Source organism: Mustela nigripes, chromosome 5 (assembly GCF_022355385.1).
Source record: "Mustela nigripes isolate SB6536 chromosome 5, MUSNIG.SB6536, whole genome shotgun sequence".
NCBI lineage: Eukaryota > Metazoa > Chordata > Mammalia > Carnivora > Mustelidae > Mustela > Mustela nigripes.
Window position 1 is genome coordinate 110391731 of NC_081561.1, and position 23219 is coordinate 110414949.

Below are 23219 nucleotides of genomic sequence, written 5' to 3' on the forward strand. Positions count from 1 at the left end.
TAAAGGAAGATAACACAAAGACAGATAAACATATCCTCTATTCAACCTGTATGTGGGGAAGTCAATATATTTTTAATGTAAAAAATTGGTAGTAGCTTGGTAATGAAGACACATAGCTTGCAAAGTAAGACCCCTGGGAAATGCTCAGAATGAATCTTGAACCTTGGAATACTGGTACCAAATGGGTAAGATGCTGAGACATCAAAGTCAACAAAATTTCTGGATCACACATCAAGTGCAGAATACTGAAAAGGATGTAATACTGGTGCTTGTTTTGGGGCATGTGACATACATAGTCTGATAGATATAGAGATCGAAAAAGATATCAACGATGTCATATTTTGTTAAGATTGTTGGTTTGACTGCAGAGAAACAGCATAGTAAACCTCGTCCAAGTGAGAATTTGTTCTGCTGCTTTTTTCTTTCTTCCAACTCAGCAAAATCACATGAAAACCATAAAGTTGGACAGGACCTTGGAAATCAAACACCCACATTTGAGAAATTAAGAAATGGGGGCTCAGAGAAGTTAAACCATTTGCTGTAGGTAACCCAGTTAGAGAATGGTTAAATCAGGATGGGATACCAGACTTGTAGTACAATTTTCATTTTAACATATTACACAGAACTTTCACCCTGTTGTGCTTGCAAAAATAGTAACTCATTTCACACTTCACTAGTAAAATAACTCTTTTGAAGTTTGTTACTATTTATTGAGACTTAAAATGGTTGTTTCTATTGGGCAGCCTTGATAGTTCTCATAGAGAACTTATGACGGAGTCTTTTCCTTGTATGTTTTAAAAGTTGATCAGATGTTATTAATGGACATATTGTGGGACCAGTATCTTGCTTTGTGTCAGAGTGAGGGGATGAAAAGTGGTTGTGTATTTGCCATGTGTTGGTAATGACTCCAGAATGGAAGCTAAAACATCTGGATTATGGTCCCACCTCTGTATTAATTTACTGTGTTCTGAGTCTTAATTTCCTCATCTGACCAAAGAAGTCTTCTGTTAAATAATCTCTAAGGCCCCTATAAACTGAAATATCATAATATTCTAAACCATGAAAAAGAAAAATTTTAGTCTATACTTCTTATAGGACTATTATGGGCTAAAGATTTGAAAAAGTCTAAGTCTACTTTGTTATTATTTTTTTTAAAGATTTTATGTATTTGAGAGAGAGAGTGAGAGAATGAGAGAGAGAGCGAGCACGAGAGTGTGAAGGGTCAGAGGGAGAAGCAGACTCCCCACCAAGCAGGGAGCCCAATGTGGGACTCTATTTAGGGACTCCGGGATCATGACCTGAGCCAAAAGCAGTTGCCCAATCAACCGAGCCACCCAGGCGCCCCTCTAAGTCTACTTTATAACAGTTCTCTAAACAATTGTCCAACTCTTAATTTCATACTGGATTTAGGATTTTCTTACTCACAAAATTGTTAACTTGAACTGTCAAGCAGTAAGAAGTGAGTACATCTATCTAAATATGTATTACAACCACATTGAACTCCCTATGGCACTAATGAAAGTGCTGAAATTCCCATGCTTATTGGCCTTTGTACCTGTTGTTTTCTCTGTCTACCAACCCTTCTACCTTATCTTGGTACTAGCCTAGCAAACCCCTACTCATCCTTTAGGATCCAACTCAAATGTCACCTCCTCAAGGAGGCTCCCATAACTATCTCACTTGTCAGTCAGTCAAACCAATGTTTATTGTTTACCTACTGTGTGCAAAGAATTCTGTCAGTAGCTAAAGAGAGTCACAGCCCTAGCTCTTATACCTTAATAAGGAAGATTGAAATCAAGTAAATCACTGTAAATAAATAGTAATTACAACAATGCAAAATGGTGTGAGAGAAAAACAGCAAGTGCTCTTAGAGTGTCTATTGGAGGAAATTAAACTCAGGCAGAATTAGTGGCTCTCTTCTCTGGGTTCAGACAGCATTTTATTACATGTCTCTACTGTGACACTAGTTCCACTGCGTTCTTACCAGTATTATAAGTAAATTCTCTATCTCTTCTACATCTGTATTGTCAAATATGGTAGCCACTAGCCACATGTGACAGTTTAAATTTAAAGTAATTAAAATAAAATACAATAAAAATTCATTTCCTCAGTCACAGTAACCACATTTCGAGTGCTCAGTAGACACATTTGCTAGTGGCTGCCATATTGAACATTGTATCATCACAGAAAGTTCTGTTGAACAGTGCTGCTCTAGACTGAATTCCTCAATTTCAAATATTGTGTTTCAGTCATCTTCATATCCTTAGGGCCTGAAACAGTTATTTATATAGCAGAAGCTCAATATTGGTTGATTGATTCATTTATTTATTCAAAAATATTTGTGTATGTGCCTATTATGTGCTAGGTACAATTCTAGGTGCTGAGGGTAAAGCAGTGAAAAAATATTTTCTGATTTCATGGAGCTTATATTTTAGTGGGGTTGAGGGGAATTGGACAATCAACAAATCAAGTAAATATATAATTTGTCAGATAGTGATGGGTACTATGGAGAAAAATGAAACAGGTTAAGTTACGTATCAAGTAGGACAAGGGTTGAGAGGAGAATGGGATGCTTTTTTTAAAAAGTGGGCAAGAAAGGCCTCACTGGGGGAATGAGGCATGGGGAGGGAGCAGCAAACAGTGTCCCTGAAGCAGCAGTGTGACTTGTTCCAGGAAGACTTGTATTCCTAGAGCTGAGTGAATACTGTAAAGCATCATAGACATGATAGTGGACAGCAGAGGAGGTAGCAGGGCTTCTGTTACTCCAAGTGAGATAGGAGAGATGGGAATTGTTGAGCAGAGGAGTGAAGGGGTCAGACTTATGTTTTCAGTGTGATGGGTCTGGCTGCTATTGGAGAATAGACTGAAGGGATGGTTAGAAGCTCTAAGGCAAGAGAGAATAGTAGCTTGAATGGATGGTGATCATGAAGGTGGTGAGTAGTGAGCACATTTTGAATGTACGGCCGGCAGGATATGCTGATAGATTGGTTGGGCAGTGTGAGGGAAAGAGAGGAGTCAAGGATGACTCCAAGCATTTTGGCTTGAGCAAGTAGAAGAATGGATTTTGCATTTACTGAAGTGAAGAAGATGGTGGAAATTATAGATTGGGTAGGAAAATCAGGAATTTGATTTTGGACATACTAAGTTGAAACATCTATTGGGCATGAGTAATGTATTAGTGTCTGAGATCCAGCTAGAGGTATAAATGCTTATTGACTGAATAATTGAATGAGTGAATATGACATTATTATCTTAAAATAGCAATTCTGAATGTGAACCTGCAGGGCTTAGACATGGGGACTAATTTGCATACAAACAAGAGAAAATTCAAAGAGGAGACCTTACAATGTGAACAGACTCTGGATGTGTGACCCAATAAATAAGATCAATTAATTCATCCCTGTGATTATTATTTGAAAAGGGATTTCAGGATTTTAAATCTAAAATTTCAGTGATTCAGATGATGGGACAGGATGTATTAGTTTTCTATAGGTGCTGTAACAGATGACAACAAAGTTAGTAGTTATAATAACACAAATTTATTATTTACAGATATGGAGGTCAGAAATTTAAAATGAGTCACAGGCTAAAATCAAGCTGTATGCAAGGCTGTGTTCCTTTTTAGAGGTAATACAATGAGCTCACTTGAATAATCCAGAATAATCTCCCCATCTCAAGATAGATGATTACTAATCTTAATTCTATCTGGAACCTTAATTCCCCCTTGCCATGTAACATAATTTATTCACAAATTCTAGGGATTAGTATGTGGATACTTTGGAAAAGGGGATGGTCTTGAGTTTGTTTTTTCTTTTACTATCAAAAGATCAATATACAATATTAAAAGTGATTGAGAGGATATCTAGAGGATAAATAAACTCCAATTAGACATCCTCTCAAATGCTTTTATTATTGTATATTGATCTTTTGACACTAAAAGCCAAAGAAGGCTGAGAAAAGCTAAGCAAACAACAACTTGAACAGGAGTTCACATTTATATAAAATTGTGCACATGTTCTCTTTTTCAGTCAATTTAAGAATATTTATAGCATATGTAAAAACAAACTGAGACCTAAGAATATTGTGCTGGAGGGTATATACGTGTGTGTGTGTGTGTGTGTGTGTGTGTGTGTGTGTGTGTGTATTTGTGTAATTGTTACATATAAACCTAACTATTAGCTATAAATCTTATATAAAATCATATTAGATGAATACTAGAGTTTGTTTTATGCTACTCTTAGGATTTATTTTTTGACTTTTATGTATACCTTAGATTTACAAAGCCCTTGTTTTCTGAACTTATGTTTGTAAAACGCAAATGCCCTTATGGATCACAGGGTAGAACATTGGAAGTTGAGGTTACGCTGGAATCCTGGAGTAACTATTATATTTAGTTGGTCTATGAAATGTCAGATCTTATTCTGAAAGGTCTCCTACTCATTCTTATGGCTGCCTTTTCAGCCCAGGCCAGGACACCTGTTAACAGTTTCCTAATTGGCATGACTCAGGTGAATTTGAAGGCAGAGTGCAGTGGGTTAAGAGAGGGTTCTGGAATCACGTTATCAGAGTGAAGTCTTCTTTTGACTACCTTACTAGATAGATGACTGTAGACAAGTACATCACTTCTGTAAACCTCAGTTTTCTTTCATATACAATGGGGATACTACTGATTTCATGGAACTATTTTGGGGTTTATATTAAACTGAGAGTTAATGAACTTGACCAAGATAACCAGTTGTGAACTTAGTGGTTCTCAGATCCAAGTCTACCTCCTGTCTTGATTTTTTAATAATGGAACTGGACCCTTTGCCAGGTGATTCAATGGTATGTTTTGTTAATAGAGGGTGCTGGAGGGGTCCTGCAAGGCATAGTGGAGGGGATGAGGCTTTTCTTCCCAGTTTTGAACTCTTTTTTTTTTTTTTTTCATCTCCTAAGGCCCAGCTATCAATGTTATGTGGAAGACCCAATAGAGTTTACCCTCCACCGAGTTTCTCTGGCACCTTGAAGTACAGTTTTCTACATACCATCTTAGATTTGCCCATACCCTAGCAGGCAGTTTTCATTGGAACAGCTCTGGCCTATGGTATCTCAGCAAATGTTCCTGGCATCTCAGTGGCAGCTTCCTGGGAAAGAGCTCTGACCAATGTTATCCCAGAAATCCCTACTACCCAGCAGGCTCTAATTACACCCTCTCCAAGGCCGAGGTATAAATCTCAGCTTTGATGGGGTGAGGTAAGAATAGTTGAGGTCCTTTCCCAAACTTGCTTCTACCTTAAGTACCTCCCTCAACTCTAGAGGTAATAGCTCTTCTCTATTTTTGCTATTTGTGTATTCTTTACAATCTTCTTTTATCCTGTTTTGTTGTTAGCTGCCTTTACTAATTAATAATTATTTATATAAAATTGTCTCCATTCAAATTACTGATATGGTTTCTGTTTCCAGAGTAGACCCTGAATGATAAATTAACAGAGAAAAATAAGGATAAAATAAGCATCCCAAGAATATGAGATAAATAAATAATCTGAAAGTGATTTAAATGAACAAAGTATTAAAAGAAGTAATAAAAACCATAAAGAAATAGTAGGGCTCTATGAAAAAAGAATATGACATGCAGATTAAAAAATATGTTTCAAAATTATAAAAATGTAATAATTAATTAAGACTTGAATGGTTGGATCAAATATCTGGTTTGGTTCTTATTAAGAGATAATCAAAGACTTTAAAGGTAGCCCTGTGGCATTGTCTAGGTTAACATAGAGATAGGAAATGAAATATTAAAAAGAAAGTACAATAGAATAGCTGCAACTGAATTATATGATCCAACATACATCTAATAGGAATTCTTTTTCTTTTTTTTCTATGTCATCTACATATATTTCTATAGATCTAGAAGTATGTCATCTATAAATATAGAGATTTTATATATTTCCAGAAAGAAAATAGAAAGAATGGGAGAAGAGAAGAGACAATATTTGAATAGAGACCAGCTGAGGAGGTCCTCACAAGCTTAATATGACATGGAAGATAAATAAGAGATATGGGGAAAGGAAAAATAAGAAACCAAAGTGCCATTGTCACAGATGGTATGATTATATACATATGAAATTTAAGAGAGTCTACTTACAAATTAGAAGTAATCAGAGAGGATATTGTCTACAAATCTGTATATAAGAATTAATAGCATTTGAATACATCAGAGAAAACTGGTTTAGAAATGTAATTTTAAAACATCCTATGGGGTTCCTGGGTGTTTTAGTCAGTTAAGCATCCGACTCTTGATTTCAACTCAGGTGTTGATCAGAGGACTGAAGTTCAAGTTCTGCACTGGACTCTATGCTGGGCATGGAGCCTACCGAAAGTCAAATAAATAAATAAATAAATAAATAATAAAACACTGTATTCTTTTAGCCACAAAACTATAAAATATGTGAAATTAAATTTAACATAAAATGACTTTGTAGAAAAATTTAAAAAACATACTTGAAGAATATATATGAAGATCTAAATAAATGGAGAATAATACCATTTTTTTGGTCAGGAAGTCTCAATATTTTAAAATTTTGCTTCTCCCCAAAATAGTCTAGCAAAACAAAACCTAGTTCAACCTAAATCTTAAATTTTCTCAGAACTTGCAAAGCTGTTTCAAACATTTCTATGGATGAATTAAAGGGACAAAAAAAAAAAATACCTAAAAGAAAACATTGGAAGAAGATTAAAGAGAATGAACTAACTCTATCATTTATTAAGAGTTGTTATAAATGATACAGTAATTAAAACATGTTGTACTGGCAGAAGGATATACAAATATATCAGTGTAAACAGAATAGGGAGCCTAGAAATAGCCATGTATGTATATGAAAAATTAACACATGGAAGAAGTGGCTTTCAAGTCAATGGTGAAAGATAAAATAATAGATATGGTGAGACAACTGATGAAGCATATGGGACAATTGATGAAGCACATGGGAAAAATAGATTTGTAAGCTTACCTCCCACCATACACAAAATAAATCCTAAATATATTAAAAACAAGGACAAATTGAAACGTGTGAAAAAAAAGTAACAAGAATAACTATGATGTTGGAAGTTCGGAAAAGAGCTCTTCCACAAGACTCAAGAAGCACAAAGCTTAAAAATGTTGATAACTTTAGCTATTTAAAATAAAGAAGATCTGTACAAAAAAGCCATAAAATAAAATAGATAAGCCCCTTACTCAGTGAAAATATTTTCAATCCAAGCCACCAATAAAGAATTGGGAAGCAAAACATATATTAAACTTAAAAGGAAATGGGACAACATTTTATGAAAGTTGATTACTAAAACTTAAAAACTGGTCATATGATATTTTACTAATAATATCAGAACATAAGAACTTTCAAAAACTGCTGGTCTTAGGATACATTGGTACAGCTGCTTTGTTTTTGTTTTATGTTTTTACATTTCGATTTTTTTTCTTTAAAAGGAGTGATCTGTGTAACAAATTTAAAAGCTTTGTAGAGTAGAAGAAAACTGCTAGAACCAACTAATTCATCATCATCTTCTTCATCTTCATCTTCCTTGTCTTCCTCCTCTTCTTTTTCTTGCTTTTTTCAGCCTTGACAACTCCCTTTTTTGCCACATCAGACTTTCCTTTAGCTGGATATGCAGCAATATCCTATACATATTTTTTTCTTTAGCTTGGCAGCCTTCTTTTCATAAGGCTGTTTGCCATATACAGCAGTGTTACTTCACTCTCCCAATTTCTTTGCAATGTCACCAACGGATAGGCCAGGATGTTCTCTGATTTTTGGGTGAAGCTCAGCACAAAACAAGGAAGAGGCCAGAGGAGGCCTCCAGTGCACTGGGATCCCTGAACATCTGTTTGTTTCCCCCTTAGCGGGGATATAAGTTTTCTTTTCCTCTTTCTCTTCTTGTCCACCTTGCCATGTCTTCCAATTTTCATTTTTCTTAGCAGACATGGTCTTCCACCTTTCTGAGCACTTCTTAGAAAATTCTGAGAAGTTGACTGAAGCCTCTGGGTGCTTCTTTGTGTTCTCAGCAAGTTTGCACAAAGGATGCACATGAGGACATTTTACCTCTTGGCTTCTTCAGATTTTCTCTGCCCATGTTTAATTATTTTCCTCCGTGAAGCACAGAGTTGCCCCATGCCTGTCTGAGTCTCGCTTGCCCCGATGCTGACTCTATGGAGCTCAAAGCATTGCAGCGACCATGTCTGGTGTATCTACTTTGAAGAGTACTTTAATAAGGTCTATGGACTTGAAAGTGTGTATACATGTGACTAACATAGTTTAAAAAAAGTGTGTATACCTACAAGATAGTGATTCTACTTTTAGGTTACATATTGTGGTTGAACTCTCAAATGGAAAGGCGTACTCAAAACTGTCCGTGCAGCCTTGTATTAGCAGAAATTGGAAACAACGTAATTGTTCAAGAATAAAGAAATGAATAAAACAATTTAATAGAACACTGAAAATTAAAGAAAATGGACTGGGAGGGTACATGTCAGCATCTGTGATTCTCCTAGTGAGGTGAGGAATGGTATCTCTAACACCTTATTTGTATCTTTATTTGTATCTACTACATTATTTTATACATGTCTGAGGCAAATATTGCTAAATATTGGGGTGCCTGTGTAGCTCAGTTGGTTAAGGGTCTGCCTTGGCTCAGGTCATGATCCTGGGGTCCTAGGATTGACCCTGCATCAGGGTCTCTCCTTGGTGGGGAGCCTGCTTCTTCCTTTCCTTCTGTTACTCCCCCTGCTTATACTTGTGCTCTCTCTCTCTGTCAAATAAATTAAAAAAAAATATATAAAAGTTCAAATATTGCCAAATATCAACATTTATTAAATTGAGGGGAAGGGTACTTGATGTTTTGTTATACCTTTGAACAGCACAGTTTTAAACTGTGTGGGTCCACCTTTATGAAGATTTTTTTCTTTTTAAGATTTTATTTATTGGAGAGACAGAGACAGAGATAATGAGAAAGGGCTGGAGCAGGAAAGAGAGGGAGAGCAGACTAGTCATTGAGCTGGGAGCCCCATAGGGATCTTCATCCCAGGACCCTGGGATCACTACCTGAGCTGAAGGCAATCACTTAACGAACGGAACCACCCAGGCATCCCGTTTTTTTTTTTTTTTTTCCCAATAAATATAGCACTGTGTGTATTTTCTCTTCCTTATGATTTTCTTAGTAACATTTTCTTTTCTCTAGCTTACTTTATTGTAAGAATACAGTATATAAAATATATAACATGTAAAATATGTAAAAATCAACTATTTATGTTATCAGTAAGGCTTCTGGTCAAGAGTAGGTTAAAGTAGTTAGGTTTTGCAGGAGTCAAAAGCTATACATGGATTTTTGTGCAGGGGTTGGTACTCTTAACCAAATTTCAAGGGTCAACTGTATTATTATCTGTACTTTTCTGTATATTTGAAATACTTCATAGTTAAAACTAACATACTTATTTAAACGAAGGAAATAGTACAAATGTTAAGGTATTTACCTATTCCTAATTTTGACCCCCTATATATCTTCCTCATCTTCCTCCTTTATCTTGTATTTTTCCCTTACTTCCTCTATGATCTTCTGTTTTGTTTCTTAAATTCCACATATGAGTGAGATCATATGATAATTGTCTTTCTCTGATTGACTTATTTCACTTAGCCGAATATCCTCTATTCCATCCACCTTGTTGCAAATAGCAAGATTTCTCCAGGTTTTTTTGATAGCTGAGTAGTATTCCATTGTATGTATCTAGATCCAGATCTAGATCTAGGTACCACATCTTCTTATCCATTCATCTGTCAATGGACATCGTCACTCCTTCCATAGTTTGCTACTGTGGACATTGTTGCTATAAACATTGGGGTGTAAGTACCCCTTCAGATCCATTTGTATCTTTGGGGTAAATACTCAGTAGTGCTGGGCCATAGGGTAGCTCTATTTTCAACTATCTGAGGAACCTCCACACTGTTTTCCAGAATGGCTGCATCAGCTTGTATTCCCACCAACAGTGTAAGAGTGTTCCCCTTTTCTGTATTCTCGCCAACAGCTGTCATTTCCTGATTTGTTCATTTTAGCTGTTTGACTGGTGTGAGGTGATATCTCATTGTGGTTTTTGATTTGTATTTCGTGACGCCAAGTGATGTTGAGCAATTTTTTTGTGCTGGCCATTTAGATGTCTTCTTTGGAGAAATGTCTATTCATGTCTTCTGTCAAGGTCTTGATTGGATTAGTTGTTCTTTGGGTGTTGAATTTAATAATTACTTTATAGATTTTGGATACTAGCCCTTTATCTGATATGTCATTTGTGAATATCTTCTCCCATACTGTCAGTTGTCTTTTGGTTTTGTTGACTGTTTCCTTTGCTGTGACTGTTTCTGTATACTCTCTCTGTTCCTTTCAGGTCTATGTATTTCTGGGCTCTCTCTTCACTTAAAGGATCCCCTTTAGTATTTCTTGCAGGGCTGGTTTAGTGATCACATATTCTTATAGTTTCTGTTTGTCCTGGCAGCTTTTTCTCTCTCCTATTTTGAATGACAGCCTTGCTGGATAAAGTATTCTTTGCTGCATATTTTTCTCATGTAGCACCCTGAATATATCATGCTAGTCCTTTCTGGCTAACCGGGTCTCTGTGGATAGGTCTTCTGCCAGTCCAATGTTTCTACCCTTGTTTGTTACACAACTCTTGTCTTGAACTGCTTTCAGAATTTTCTCTGGGTCTCTGAGATTTGTAGGCTTCACTATTATATATCAAGGGGTTGACCAATTTTTATTGATTTTGAGGGGTGTTCTCTGTGTCTCCTGGACTTGAATGGCTGTTTCCTTCCCCAGATTTTGGAAGTTCTCAGCTATCATATGCTCCAATATGCCTTTTTGCCTCCCACCCTTGTTCTGTCTCTTTCCTCTTCTTTTGGGATCCCAGTTATTCTAATATTGTTTTGGTTTATGGTATTAGTTATCTCTCTAATTCTCCCCTTGTGATTCAGTAGTTGTTTATTTCTATTTTTCTCAGCTTCTTTATTCTCCAGCATTTTGTCTTCTGTATCACAGATACTCTTCTGCCTCATTTCTCCTGGCAGTTTGAGACTCTATTTTTTATTGCATCTCATTAATAGCTTTTCTGATTTTGACTTGATTAGATTTTAGTTCTTTTATTCTTTTATTTCTCGAGAAAGGGATTCTCTAGTGTCTTCTATGTTCTTTTCAAGCCCAGATAGTATGTTTATAATCATTTTTCTGAGCTCTAGTTCTGACCTCTTCCTTATGCCCTTACTGATTAGGTCCCTGGCTCTCAGTACTGCCTCTTGTTCTCTTTTTGAGATTCGTTTTTCCATCTTGTCATTCTGTCCAGAGAAGAATAGATGAATGAAAGAAAAAAATACTAAAATAGCAACAAAGACCCCAGAGAAATATATACTGAGCAAATCAGAAAAGACTAAAAACAGAACAAAAAAAGAGAGAATTAAAAAAGAGAGAATATAAACAGACAGGTGAACAGAACACCAATATAGTGGATCCCATGTGCATTTTGGTCCATTTGTTAGAAAACTAGATCTCAAAATTGTAAAGGTAGAAAAACTTATATATGTACTAAAATAAAATTAAATACAATGAAAGGATAGAATGTAAATTTCAAAATAAAAATTAAAAGACCAAAAAAAAAAAGTATAAATAGGTGAACAGAACAGAGCAATATGCTATATCCTGGCTATATTTTGGTCTGTTAGAAGAAACTATATCCCAAAATTGTAAAGAAGGAAAAGCTTCTATGTATACAAAAATAAAATTAAATATGATGAAAGGATAGGATGTAACTGTAAAAATGAAAATTAAAAAAGACTAAAAAAATAGAGAATGTGATCAGACAGGTGAAGTGAACAGAGCAATACACTACATTCTGGGTGTATTTTTGTCTGTTTGTTAGAAGAAACTGCATTCAAAAATTGTAAAGAAAGAAAAACTTTATATATATAGTATATATATATATATATAATTTTTCCATCTTATCATTCTGTCCAGAGAAGAAGAGATGAATGAGAGAACAAAATACTAAAATGGAAACAATGACCCCAGAGAAATATACATTAAACAAATCAGAAGAGACCCAAAACCAGAAAACCCCAAATATATATATGTAGAAATAAAAATAAAAATAAAAATAATAAAATATCTCTATCTAAAATATCTACATATAAAATTAACTATAATGAAAGGATAGAATATAACTGCAAAAATGAAAATTAAAAAAGACTTAAAAAGTTGAGAAAATAAACTGGTTGAAAAGGAAAGAGAAAAAAATTAAAATTGAAAGACTAGAGAATTATGAGAAAAAAACCCATGAATTCTATATGCTATTTTCCTGTAGTGCTGGAGTTCTGTAGTTCTGTGTGATCAGTAAACTTCATCTTCGCTGGATGTTCTTGTTGCTCTTCTGGGGGACGGGCCTATTACACCAATTCACAGGTGTCTTTGTCGTGGATGGAACTGCACTGCCCTTAAGAGGCACCAGACTAAACTGAGAGATTGGAGGCTGGATTGCTTTAAGTGGCTTTTATTTCCTGAAGTCTTTATTTTTTATGATTTTTTAAAAAATTCTATTTATTTATTTGACAGAGAGATAGAGATCACAAGTAGGCAGAGAGGCAGGCGAGAGGGAAGGGGAAGGAGGATCCCTGCCAGGCAAAGAGCCCAATGGGGGGCTCAATCCCAGGACACTGAGATCATGGCCTGAGCTGAAGGCAGAGGCTTAACCCACTGAGCCACCCAGGTGCCCCATCTGAAGGCTTTAGAGGATAAGAATGAAAATGGCATCCTCCCAGTCCCAGCCCTGGAGTCTAAAGCTCATATCCCCCCATCCCCCTCTCCTCAGGGAATAGCAGTCAATCACCAGTCTCCCTGGTCTTCCTCCACACTATGTGCTCACCCAGCCTGTGACTGAGCTTTTCTTTCTCAGACATGCCTCTCAGCTTCAAGTCTCCAGACTCCTGCAATGCACACCCATACTGCTCCTCCAGGGGGAGGAAAGGGGAAGTCTCCCCATGGTTCTGCAGCTTGCTGGGCACTTGCTTTAGGCAGCAGTTGCTAAACAAGGCTTCAGTTTACTGTTTATGGCAACAGGTAGCTGAAAGCCCACTTCTGGGCTCCCTGAATTGTAAGCAGCTTCCTGGATCTGATGCCTGGGAACTCTGTCACACTCAGGCACCCTTGTTCTTTCTGTGACCTCAGGGATCCTAAGGCCTCACTGTCCCCACCTAGGATTCCACCCCACCTCACCACCTGACTGGCTTTCAGGTAGGGACAACCCTCACCAGAATAGGCCTCTAAAAGTTATGATTTTGCTCTCTGCTGCTGTATCACTTTCAGGTAACCAGCTTAGGGAGGCTCCCTCACCCTCTTGGTTTATTTTCCCACATATCACCTTGGATTCATTTCTCTGTACCTCCTACCTTGCAGAAAGTAGTTGCTTTTCTATTTGTAGAATTGCAGCTCTTTTCCTAGATCTTAGTTGAGTTTGCAGGTATTCAGAATAGTTTGATACCTATCTAGCTGAATTTCTGGGACTAGACAAAACTAAAATCTCTTACTGCTCTGTATATTGGAAAAATGCAAAAAATTTTACATATTATAGAACATTTGGGTTTTTAACATCTTACTATCAAATATAATTGAATTAATTTTTAAGTTGAAATTTTTATTTAGAGAATAGTAAGCAGTGGTTTAATTCAACTTTTATAAAACAACTATGTGTATAGAGTTGAAAAAACAATAAACTTGAACAGAACTTGAAAACTTTGAAAATAAGAAAAAATATTTTTCTGTATTTATAGGTATTTACAATGTAGAAACCACATTTCATATGTAAGGACTAGGTTTATAAAATTCTCATGGTAAGAGTTTCCTAAACTTTTATTTTTTGGTTATGTGACTTAAATACAGGACAGGAAGAACAACAGTTAGTAGATGTGTCAAAGCTTATATATATGCATATGCATGTGTTCCTGTACCTATGCATATAAATAGATAGGTTTAATTTAAATGATACTAAAATATGAAATGCAGGCACATTGGATAAGAAGAGTAATGATATTATGGATAGTTTCTTTGAGTAATAACAGCAAATATCTAATTGTTTCTCCTTTATTTTTGGTTAGAAAAGAGAGGGAATTGGCTTCTCCTGCCCAAACCATGGTTCTTTACTCTCTTATCATTCAAGCTCAAGTTTGAATTTAGTTGTACATTTATGGCTTTGAGGGATTTCGATGGCTAAGCATGGCTAATTGGCTCTGTTCAATGGTTTAGAACCCTTCAGAAGACACTTTCTTCAAGGAACTTTTGGTTGTAGAAAGTATGATCCTTAAGGAAGGCTGTGTTAGATGGCTTTTAGAGTATGCTGAAATGTTTTTAGAGTAATTTTTCCATCATTATTCCCCTAAAGCAACAACAAAAAAGAGAATAAAGGCAGGAGAGATCTGTGCCTTCTCAGAGATGGTGTTACAGTTCTTGATCATCTGATTGATGCTAGTCACAGAAGTGGCCCAGCAATGCCCACATATTAGACTTGGAATTGTCATGGTTGCTGAAAGTGTTTAGAGAAGGAAATTCTCGAAACATATTTAAAGGAACATAATGTAAAAGGAACTTATGGTCAGGGAGGGAGAACTCTAAGGATACCTGACTGCATTAAGCCACAGAATTATAGAATCCTATGTTATTAAAGCTGGAAGAAACCTTAGAAGTTTTCTAGTTTAACCTTTTCATTTTTCATCTATTGTAGAGATATTTAAAGCTGTGTCTAAAGGCACCATTGGCTCAATTCTTTTCTAATTTATTTTGACAGTCATAACAGTCAAACCAATTGTGTGTAAAAGAGACAGAGAAAATTTCAATGGGGTATTAACCTCTTGATACATTATTTTAAATATCAGTCATAAAAAAGCCAGAGTTTAGAAGCCCAGCTTATGGCTTATGTCATCTTGCATATTTTAAATGCACCATAGTTGAAATTTAAATGCCAAATTGTCTAGATATCACATACTGCCAAATATGCCTTAAGTAGACAAGGACTATGCTATTTATAACCTACAGAACACCATGAAAAACCTCATTTTCCTAAGGGTAAAGTGTGGAAGCTAGGATGAAAGAGAGAGTTTCACTTGGTTTATATGCTTTAAAATATTAAAAATAAGGAAACATAAAGCAAGATCTGGCTTCCAACATTTGATGAGTATTTATTTGACTGCATAAACTATCTCTCTGCATGAACTGTCTCATTTTGGTTAAAACATTTTTTCAAAGTGTTCTCAAAAATTGTCTTCCAAGTAGGTATGAGTAGTTCACAAAGTGGTGAAATTCACCAAGATAAATTTTTAAAAGTCCATGCAGTTTTTCGGGAGAAAAATGGAGAGACCCTCTGGAAGATATGTATATGAGGTAAAATAGGACTTGTAGGAAGCATAGAAATCCTTTCAGCCTTTTAGGTCATTGTGCCCTTTTTTTCTGGCAGAGAGCAAGATGGAATTTAATATCCAAGAATTTTATTAGGGGAGATAGCTATGAAAGAAAATAAGAGAGGGGTTTGGAAAAGGCCAAGAGAATCATTAGATCACAAGGCAAACGACTTTGAGTGAAAGAGAGCAAAAATGTTGGCAGAAACATCCTAGCCTGCTGTGCAGTGTGAGGAAGGTTCATCAAGGCCTTGAGCCCAAGTTGGTTGATAAAAGAGTCTTATACCTCCCAGGAACCAGGAACTCATCTGCCTGAGTAGCCCTGCTGCACATGTGGGAGGTACAGCCATGGGGTAAAGGCTCAGAAGGATTTCATAGAATGGCAGCTGAGGTCCTGGATCAATTTCACTAATAGGATGTCTGCTACATCAAACCAAAATTATGGGCAAAATGACAGGACAGAGAGTTTAATTTCTCTGCACCTTTCTTTTTTTTTTTTTTTTTTTTTTTACCACATCTCTTTTTCGTTACAGAGTTTTACTTCTTCCCTATTCCTTTTAGACATTCAACTAAAGCCTTTGAAATATCTTCTACTCCTGGAAAATTGTTTGTTCCTAGAAAAGATCTGATATTCACAATAGGGCAAAATTCCATGTTCTTTAAATATTTTTCTTTTTTATCCCCTAAAAGAATAAAAAAAAATGATGTACTTCTAAATTCTTGGTTTGGAGTGCCTTATTAAAGCTTATAAATCAAGGGAAATTCTCTCATCCTAGCTTCTACACTTTATACTTAGGAAAGTGAGATTTTTCATGGTGTTCTTCGGTTATAAATAGCATAGTCTTTGTCTATTGAAGACATATTTGGAAGTATGTGATATCTAGACAATTTGACATTTTAAATTCCAAGAATGGTGCATTGAAAATATGCAGGATAGGAGAGTATCCAAGATGGCCATGTGGGAAGACCCTGAACTCATCTCTTCTACTGATATACCAAATCCGTATCTATGGAACAATTCCTCCTGAAAAGGAACTGAGGGATGACTGAACAGCTTCTGCACAATGGAAGAGAGGGAGGCCACATAGAGAATGGGAAGAGAGACAGAAACAGGGTAAAAAAGGGAACCCCTACATCAAATGTTGCACACTGCAATGGGAAGGGATGTTACTGTGGGACTGTGAGAAGACTTGTCATCCTTGGGGCACAGTAAAACAAAAACAAAAACAAAAACAAAAAAAACTGCACAGTTTAAGAGAGCAACTAGAATGAATGTGAAGGCTTTAGCCTTAGAACTCTGCCGAATGGCAGGGGAACTGCTCAAACTCTCTCCAGATTGGTGGGGATGGTGAGTGTGTTGGTTTATGTTCCCCTTCCACCTTAATAGTGTGGATGCGAGCAGTTCTGGGAACACTAGTTATCCTATTGCCTCACTGAGCTCCAAGACCTTAGCCCACACCAGCACAAGCCATCCCATCAAGGTGGCTTCAGTTCAGAATACACTGGAACACTCCTGATGAGCACCCACTACAGGTCTAGCCAACATGTCAAGGTGACGCAGGTGCAAAGCACCCTGGAGCACTCCAGGCCTATACCACTGTGGCTCCAAATGACTCAACAGGCATCCCTGCATGGAGCTTCCCATTACCCTTGTGCCCACTTGCCTTGACTCTAGCTGCCTGCCAGAGTGCCCCTGTGTGGAGCACCCTGAGATATCCTGACTTTCACCCACTTCAGCTTCAGCTGTCTTGCTAGGGTGGGTGCCTTCTGTGTAGAGAGCCCTAGGACCACCCTGGTCCATGCCCACTTTAGTTCTGGCCATCTCAGCAGGGAAGCTCCAACATGGAGTGCTCTGGAATCCCTGCCCATGCCAGCCACAGCTCCGGCCAGTCAGCCAAGTAACAGGCACACAGTCTAGACAAGGGATGTCCATACATGAGATCATTCCTTCAAGTTTAAGAGAAATAGCTGATCCACCCGATTCACAGAAAAAACAAAAAACAAAAAACAAACAAAAAAACCCAGAAAGTCAAGAAAAATGAGACAGAGGAATATGTTCCAAACAAAAGAATAAGACAAAACCTTGGAAAAAGAACTAAATGAAACAGAGATAACCATTCTACCTGATAAAGAGTTTAAAGTGATGGTGATAAAGATGCTGACTGGACTGAAGAGCAGAATGGATGAACTCAGTGAGAACTTCAACGAAGAGATAGAAAATGTAAAAAGAATCAACCAGAGTTGAAGGATACAATAACTGAAATGAAAAATATACTAGAGTGAATCAACAGTAGATTAGACGATGCAGAACAACAGATCAATCTGGAAGCTATCTGGAAGATACTGTAATGAAAAGCACCCAAGTTGAACAGCAAAAAGAAAAAAGGGTAGAAAATAATGAGGATAGTTTAAGGGATCTCTTGGACAATATCAAGCAAATAAACATTGATATTATAAGGGCCTGGAAAGGAAAAGAGAGAGAAAGGAGCAGAAAACTTATTTAAGGAGATAGTAGCTGAAAACTTTCCTAACCTGCTAAAGAAAACAGACATCCAGGCTTGGGAAGAACAGAGAGTTCCAAACAGGATGAAGCCAAGGAGGCCTACTCATAGTAATTAAAATGTCAAAGATTAAAAAGGGAGAATTTTTAAAGCAGCAAGAAAGAAATAACTAATTATGGGCGAGGAAATCCCATGAGGCTATCAGCTGATTTTTCAGCAGCATCCTTACAGGTCAGAGGGGATGACATGATATATTCAAGGGGCTGAAAGGGAAAAAAACCTGCAACCATGAATAATATATCTAGCAAGGTTATCATTCAGAATTAAAGGAGAGAGAAAGCATTTCTCAGACAAACAAAAGTTAAAGGAGTTTGCCACCACTAATGGTACAGGGATTTCATTAAGTGGAAAAGAAAAGGCCATAATTAAAGCAAGAAAATTTATAAAATAAAATATTTCACAAGTAAAATCAAACATACAATAAAGGTGGTAGTACAATTGCTTATAGTGCTAGTATGAAGGTTAAAGGACAAAGGTAATAAAATTGATTATATCTAAAAAATTAGTTAAGGGAACTCACAATATAAAAAGATGTAAAATATGACAATATAAACATGAAAGGGGGAGTAAAAATGAAATTCTTTTAGAATGTGTTTGAACTTGAGTAACCATTAACTTATCATAGACTGCTATATGATTAAGTTGTTACATATAAGCTTCATGGTAATTGCAAACTGAAAACCTATAACAGATACACAATAAATAAAGAGAAAAAAGCCAAGTAAAGCACTAAAACTCATCAATCACAAGGAAAGAGAACAGGGAAAGAAAAGAACAGATACCTATGAAAAGAATTGGAAAAAAATTAACAAAATAGCAATAAGAATATACCTATCAATAATTACTTTAAATGCAAATGATCTAAATGCTCCAGTCTAAGAAATAGGGTGATGGAATGGATAGACAAAAGATCCATCTATATGCTGCCTACAAGAGATTCACTTTAGACCTCAAGACATGTGACGACAGAAACTGAAGAGATGGAAAAAGATATTCTATGCAAACAGAGGAGAAAAAAAAAAAAGCCAAGGTAGCAACACTGTACAGTTTTGTGAAACAAAATAGACTTTATACATATACATATACATATACATATACATATTTCTTCTAAGATTTTATTTAGATTCAAGTTAGTTAACATATAGAGTAGTATTGGTTTTAGGTTACATGTATGATGAATCACTTACATGTAACACCTAGTGCTCATCACAATGAGTGCCCTCCTTAATGCCCATCACCCTTTTAACGCATCTCCCTACCCTTCTCCCCCCAATCCACCCTCAGTTTGTTCTCTATAATTAAGAGTCTTTTATGGTTTGTCTCCCTCTCTGTTTTTATCTTACTTTATTTTCCCTTCCTATATATACAATATATACCACATCTTCCTTATCCACTCATCAGTTGATGAACATATGGGTTCTTTCCATAATTTCATAATTTGGCTATTACTAATAATGCTGCTATAAACATTGGGGTGCATGTGCCCCTTTGAAACAGTATTTTTGTATCCTTTGGATAAATACATAGGAGTACAATTGCTGGATCACTGGGTAGTTCTATTTTGAACTTTTTGAGGAACGTCCATACTGTTTTTCAGAGTGGCTGTACTAGCTTGCATTCCCACCAACAGTATAAGAGGGTTCCCCCCCTTTCTCTGCATCCTTGCCAGCATCTGTTGTTTCCTGACTTGTTCATTTTATCCATTCTGGTAGATGTGAAGTGACATTTCATTGTTGTTTTGATTTATATTTCCCTGATGATGAATGAAGTTGAGCATTTTTTTAAATGTGTCTGTTAGCCATTTCTATGTCTTTTTTTGAGAAATGTCTGTATATGTCTTCTGCCCAGGTCTTGATTGGATTATTTGTTCTTTGGGTGTTGGGTTTAGTAAGTTCTTTATAGATTTTGGATACTAGCCCTTTTTCTGATAAGACTTTTGCAAATACCTTCTCCCATTCTGTCAGTTGTCTTTTGGCTTTTGTCAGCTGTTTCCTTTGCTGTGCAAAAGTTTTTACCTTGATGAAGTCCCAATAGTTAAATTTTGCCTTTGTTTCTCTTGCCTTTGGAGACGTGTCTAGCAGTAAGTTGCTGTGGCTCAGGTCACAGATGTTGCTGCCTATGTTCTCTTCTCTTCTGTGTTCTCTTTCTACATAAGAAAGACCATCAATAACAAACCCACAGCTAACATCATACTCAATGGTGAAAAACTGAGAGCTTTAACGAGATAAGGATATCCACTCATACCACTTTTATTCAACATAGTACTGGAAATCCTAGCTATAGCACTGTCAGGAAAGAAAAATGTGTAAGGTGTATTTAAATTAGGAAGGAGGAAGTAAAACTGTTGTTATTTGCAGGTGATCTCATACTGTGTATAGAAAAGCTAAAGACTCCGCCAAAAAAACTATTAGAAGTAACAAATAAATTCAGTAAAGTTGCAAGATGCAAAATTAGTATACAGAAATCTGTTGTGTTTCTATACAGTAATAATGAAGTAGCAGAAAGAGAAATTAGGAAAAACAATTCCATTTATAATTACACTGAAAAAAAAAATTAAAACCTAGGAATGAATTTAACCAAGGAGACAAAAGACCTGTACTCTTAAAACCATAAAACTTTGATGAAAGAAATTAAAGATGACACAAATGGAAAGATATATCATGCTCATGGATTGGAAGGTTTAGTTTTGTTACTCAGGCAACAAAAAGAATGAAATCTTGCCATTTGTAACGACATGGATGGAATTAGAGGGGATGTCGCCAAGCAAAATAAGTCAGTCAGAGAAAGACAAATACCATATGATTTCACTCATATGTGGAGTTTAGGAAACAAAACAGATGAACATAGGGGAAGGGAAAGAAAAAAGAAGATGAAAACAGAAAGGGAGGCAAACCATAAAAGACTCTTAACTATAGAGAACAAATTGAGGGTGGATGAAAGGGAGGTGGGTGGGGGTGGGGTAACTGAGTGATGGGCATTAGGGAGGACACTTGATATAATAAGTACTTGGTATTACACGCAACTAATGAATCACTAAATTCGACCCCTGAAACTAATAATATACTATACATTAACAAAGTTGAATTTAAATAAAAAATAATAAAAAAACCCTTATACTACTCAAAGCAATCTAAAGCTACAATGCAATCTCTGTCAAAATACAATAGGTTTTTTGTTTGTTTGTTTGTTTTTGTTTTTTACAGAACTGGAACAAACAATCCTAAAATTTGTATGGAACAATAAAGGAATGTGAATAGCCAAAGCAAACTTGAGAAAGAAGAACAAAGCTGGAATTTCACAATCACAGATTTCAAGATTTATTGCAGAACTATAGTAAACAAAACTATGTTATTGGCACAAAAATGCTCATGTAGATCAATGAAACAGAATAAAGAGCCTAGAAATAAACCCATGCTATATGGTCAATTAATCTATAACAAAGGAGGCAAGAGTATACAACAGGGAAAAGAGAGTCTCTTTAATAAACGGTGCAGGGAAAACCAGACAACAACATGCACAAGGATGACACTGGACTGCTTTCTTACACCATGCACAAAAATAAACTCGAAATGGATTAAAGATCTACATGTGAGACCTGAAACCACAAAACTCATAGAAGAAAACATAGGCAGGTGATTTTTGGACATTGGTCTTAGCAACATTTTTCTAGCTATGTCTCAAAAATAAACTATCAGAACTACACCAAAATAGAAAGCTTTTGCACAGTGAAGGAAACCATCAACAAAATGAAAAGGCAACCTACCAAATGGGAGAAGATATTTATAAATGATATATATGACAAGGAGTTAATATTCAAATCTATAAAGAACTTATACAACTTGACACCAAAGCAAATAATCTGATTAAAAATAGGCAGGTTATCTGATAAACATTTTCTTCAAAGAAGACATACAGATGGCCAACAGGCATAGAAAAAAAATGCTGAAAATCACTAATTATCAGGGAAATGCAGATTAAGACCACAAGGAGATATCACCTTATATCTTTTGTAATAACTACCATTGAAAAGACAAGAAGTAACAAGTGTTGGCAAGGCTTTGGAGAAAAAGAATCCTTGTGCACTTCGGGGAGAAATATATATTGGTACAGCCACAGTGGAAAAGAGTACAGAGGTTCCTTAAAAAATTAAAAATAGAAAAAACATATGATACAATAATTCTACCACTGAGATTTGCACAAAGAAAATGAAGACACTAATTTAAAAAGATATAAGCCTCCATATGTTTATTACAGCCTTATTTGCAATGGCCAACATTAGAAGCAACTTAAACATCTATCAATAGATGGATGAATAAAGAATATGTATGTATGTTTATATATATATATCCATACACACATACACACAACCACACACTGGAATATTACTCAGCCACTAAAAAGAATGAGCTCTTGCCATTTGCCATTTATAACAATGTGGATGGACCGAGAGGGTATTATGCTAAATGAAATAAGTCAGAAAAAGACAAATACCATAAGATTTTACTTATATGTGGAAACTAACAAAACGAATGAACAAATAGATAATCAAAAATCCAAAACAGACCCATAAATACAGGAACAAGCTGGTGGTTGTCAGGGGGTAGGAGGTGGTAGTTGGTGGGATGGGCAAAATAGGTGAAATGGGTGGGAGATACGGGCTTCCAGGTATGGAATGAATAAGTCATGAGGATGAAAGGTATAGCATAGGGGATATAGTCAATGGTTATGATAGCGTTGTATGGTAACAGATGGTACTTGTGAGCGAAGCACAGCATAGAGTTGTTAAATCACTATATTGTACACCCAAAACTAATGTAACATTGTGTATGAGCTCTGCTACTATAAAAATTGTTTAAGATGATATAATTTAAAAAATTATCTATACAGTCATAAATTTTGATTTAGACATTTATACATTTTCTCCTGAAATGCCTCTGGGTATCCTGGGGGCAATACTCCCGAGATTTCATATGAGGCACAGTTTTATTGCTCCACTGTACAGATGAAACTTGGAGATATATGAGTTTGGTTCCAGAGCACTGCATTGAAGTGAATATGGCAGTGAAACATGTCAAGTGAATTTGTTGACTTCCCGGTGCACATAAAAGTTATATTTACACTATATCATAGTCTATTATAATATGAAGTTATAGTATGAACTTGTATAATGTCTAAGATATGTACATACTTTAATTAAAAGACACTTGGTTGC

The 23219-nt window shown here is 36.0% G+C and overlaps 1 pseudogene; it reads right to left on the reverse strand.

The window, feature by feature from the left end:
* The window catches only part of LOC132018695 (high mobility group protein B1-like), a 97242-nt pseudogene extending 89136 nt beyond the window's left edge, over nucleotides 1-8106 (reverse strand).
* Between the last annotated feature and the right edge of the window lie 15113 nt (nucleotides 8107-23219).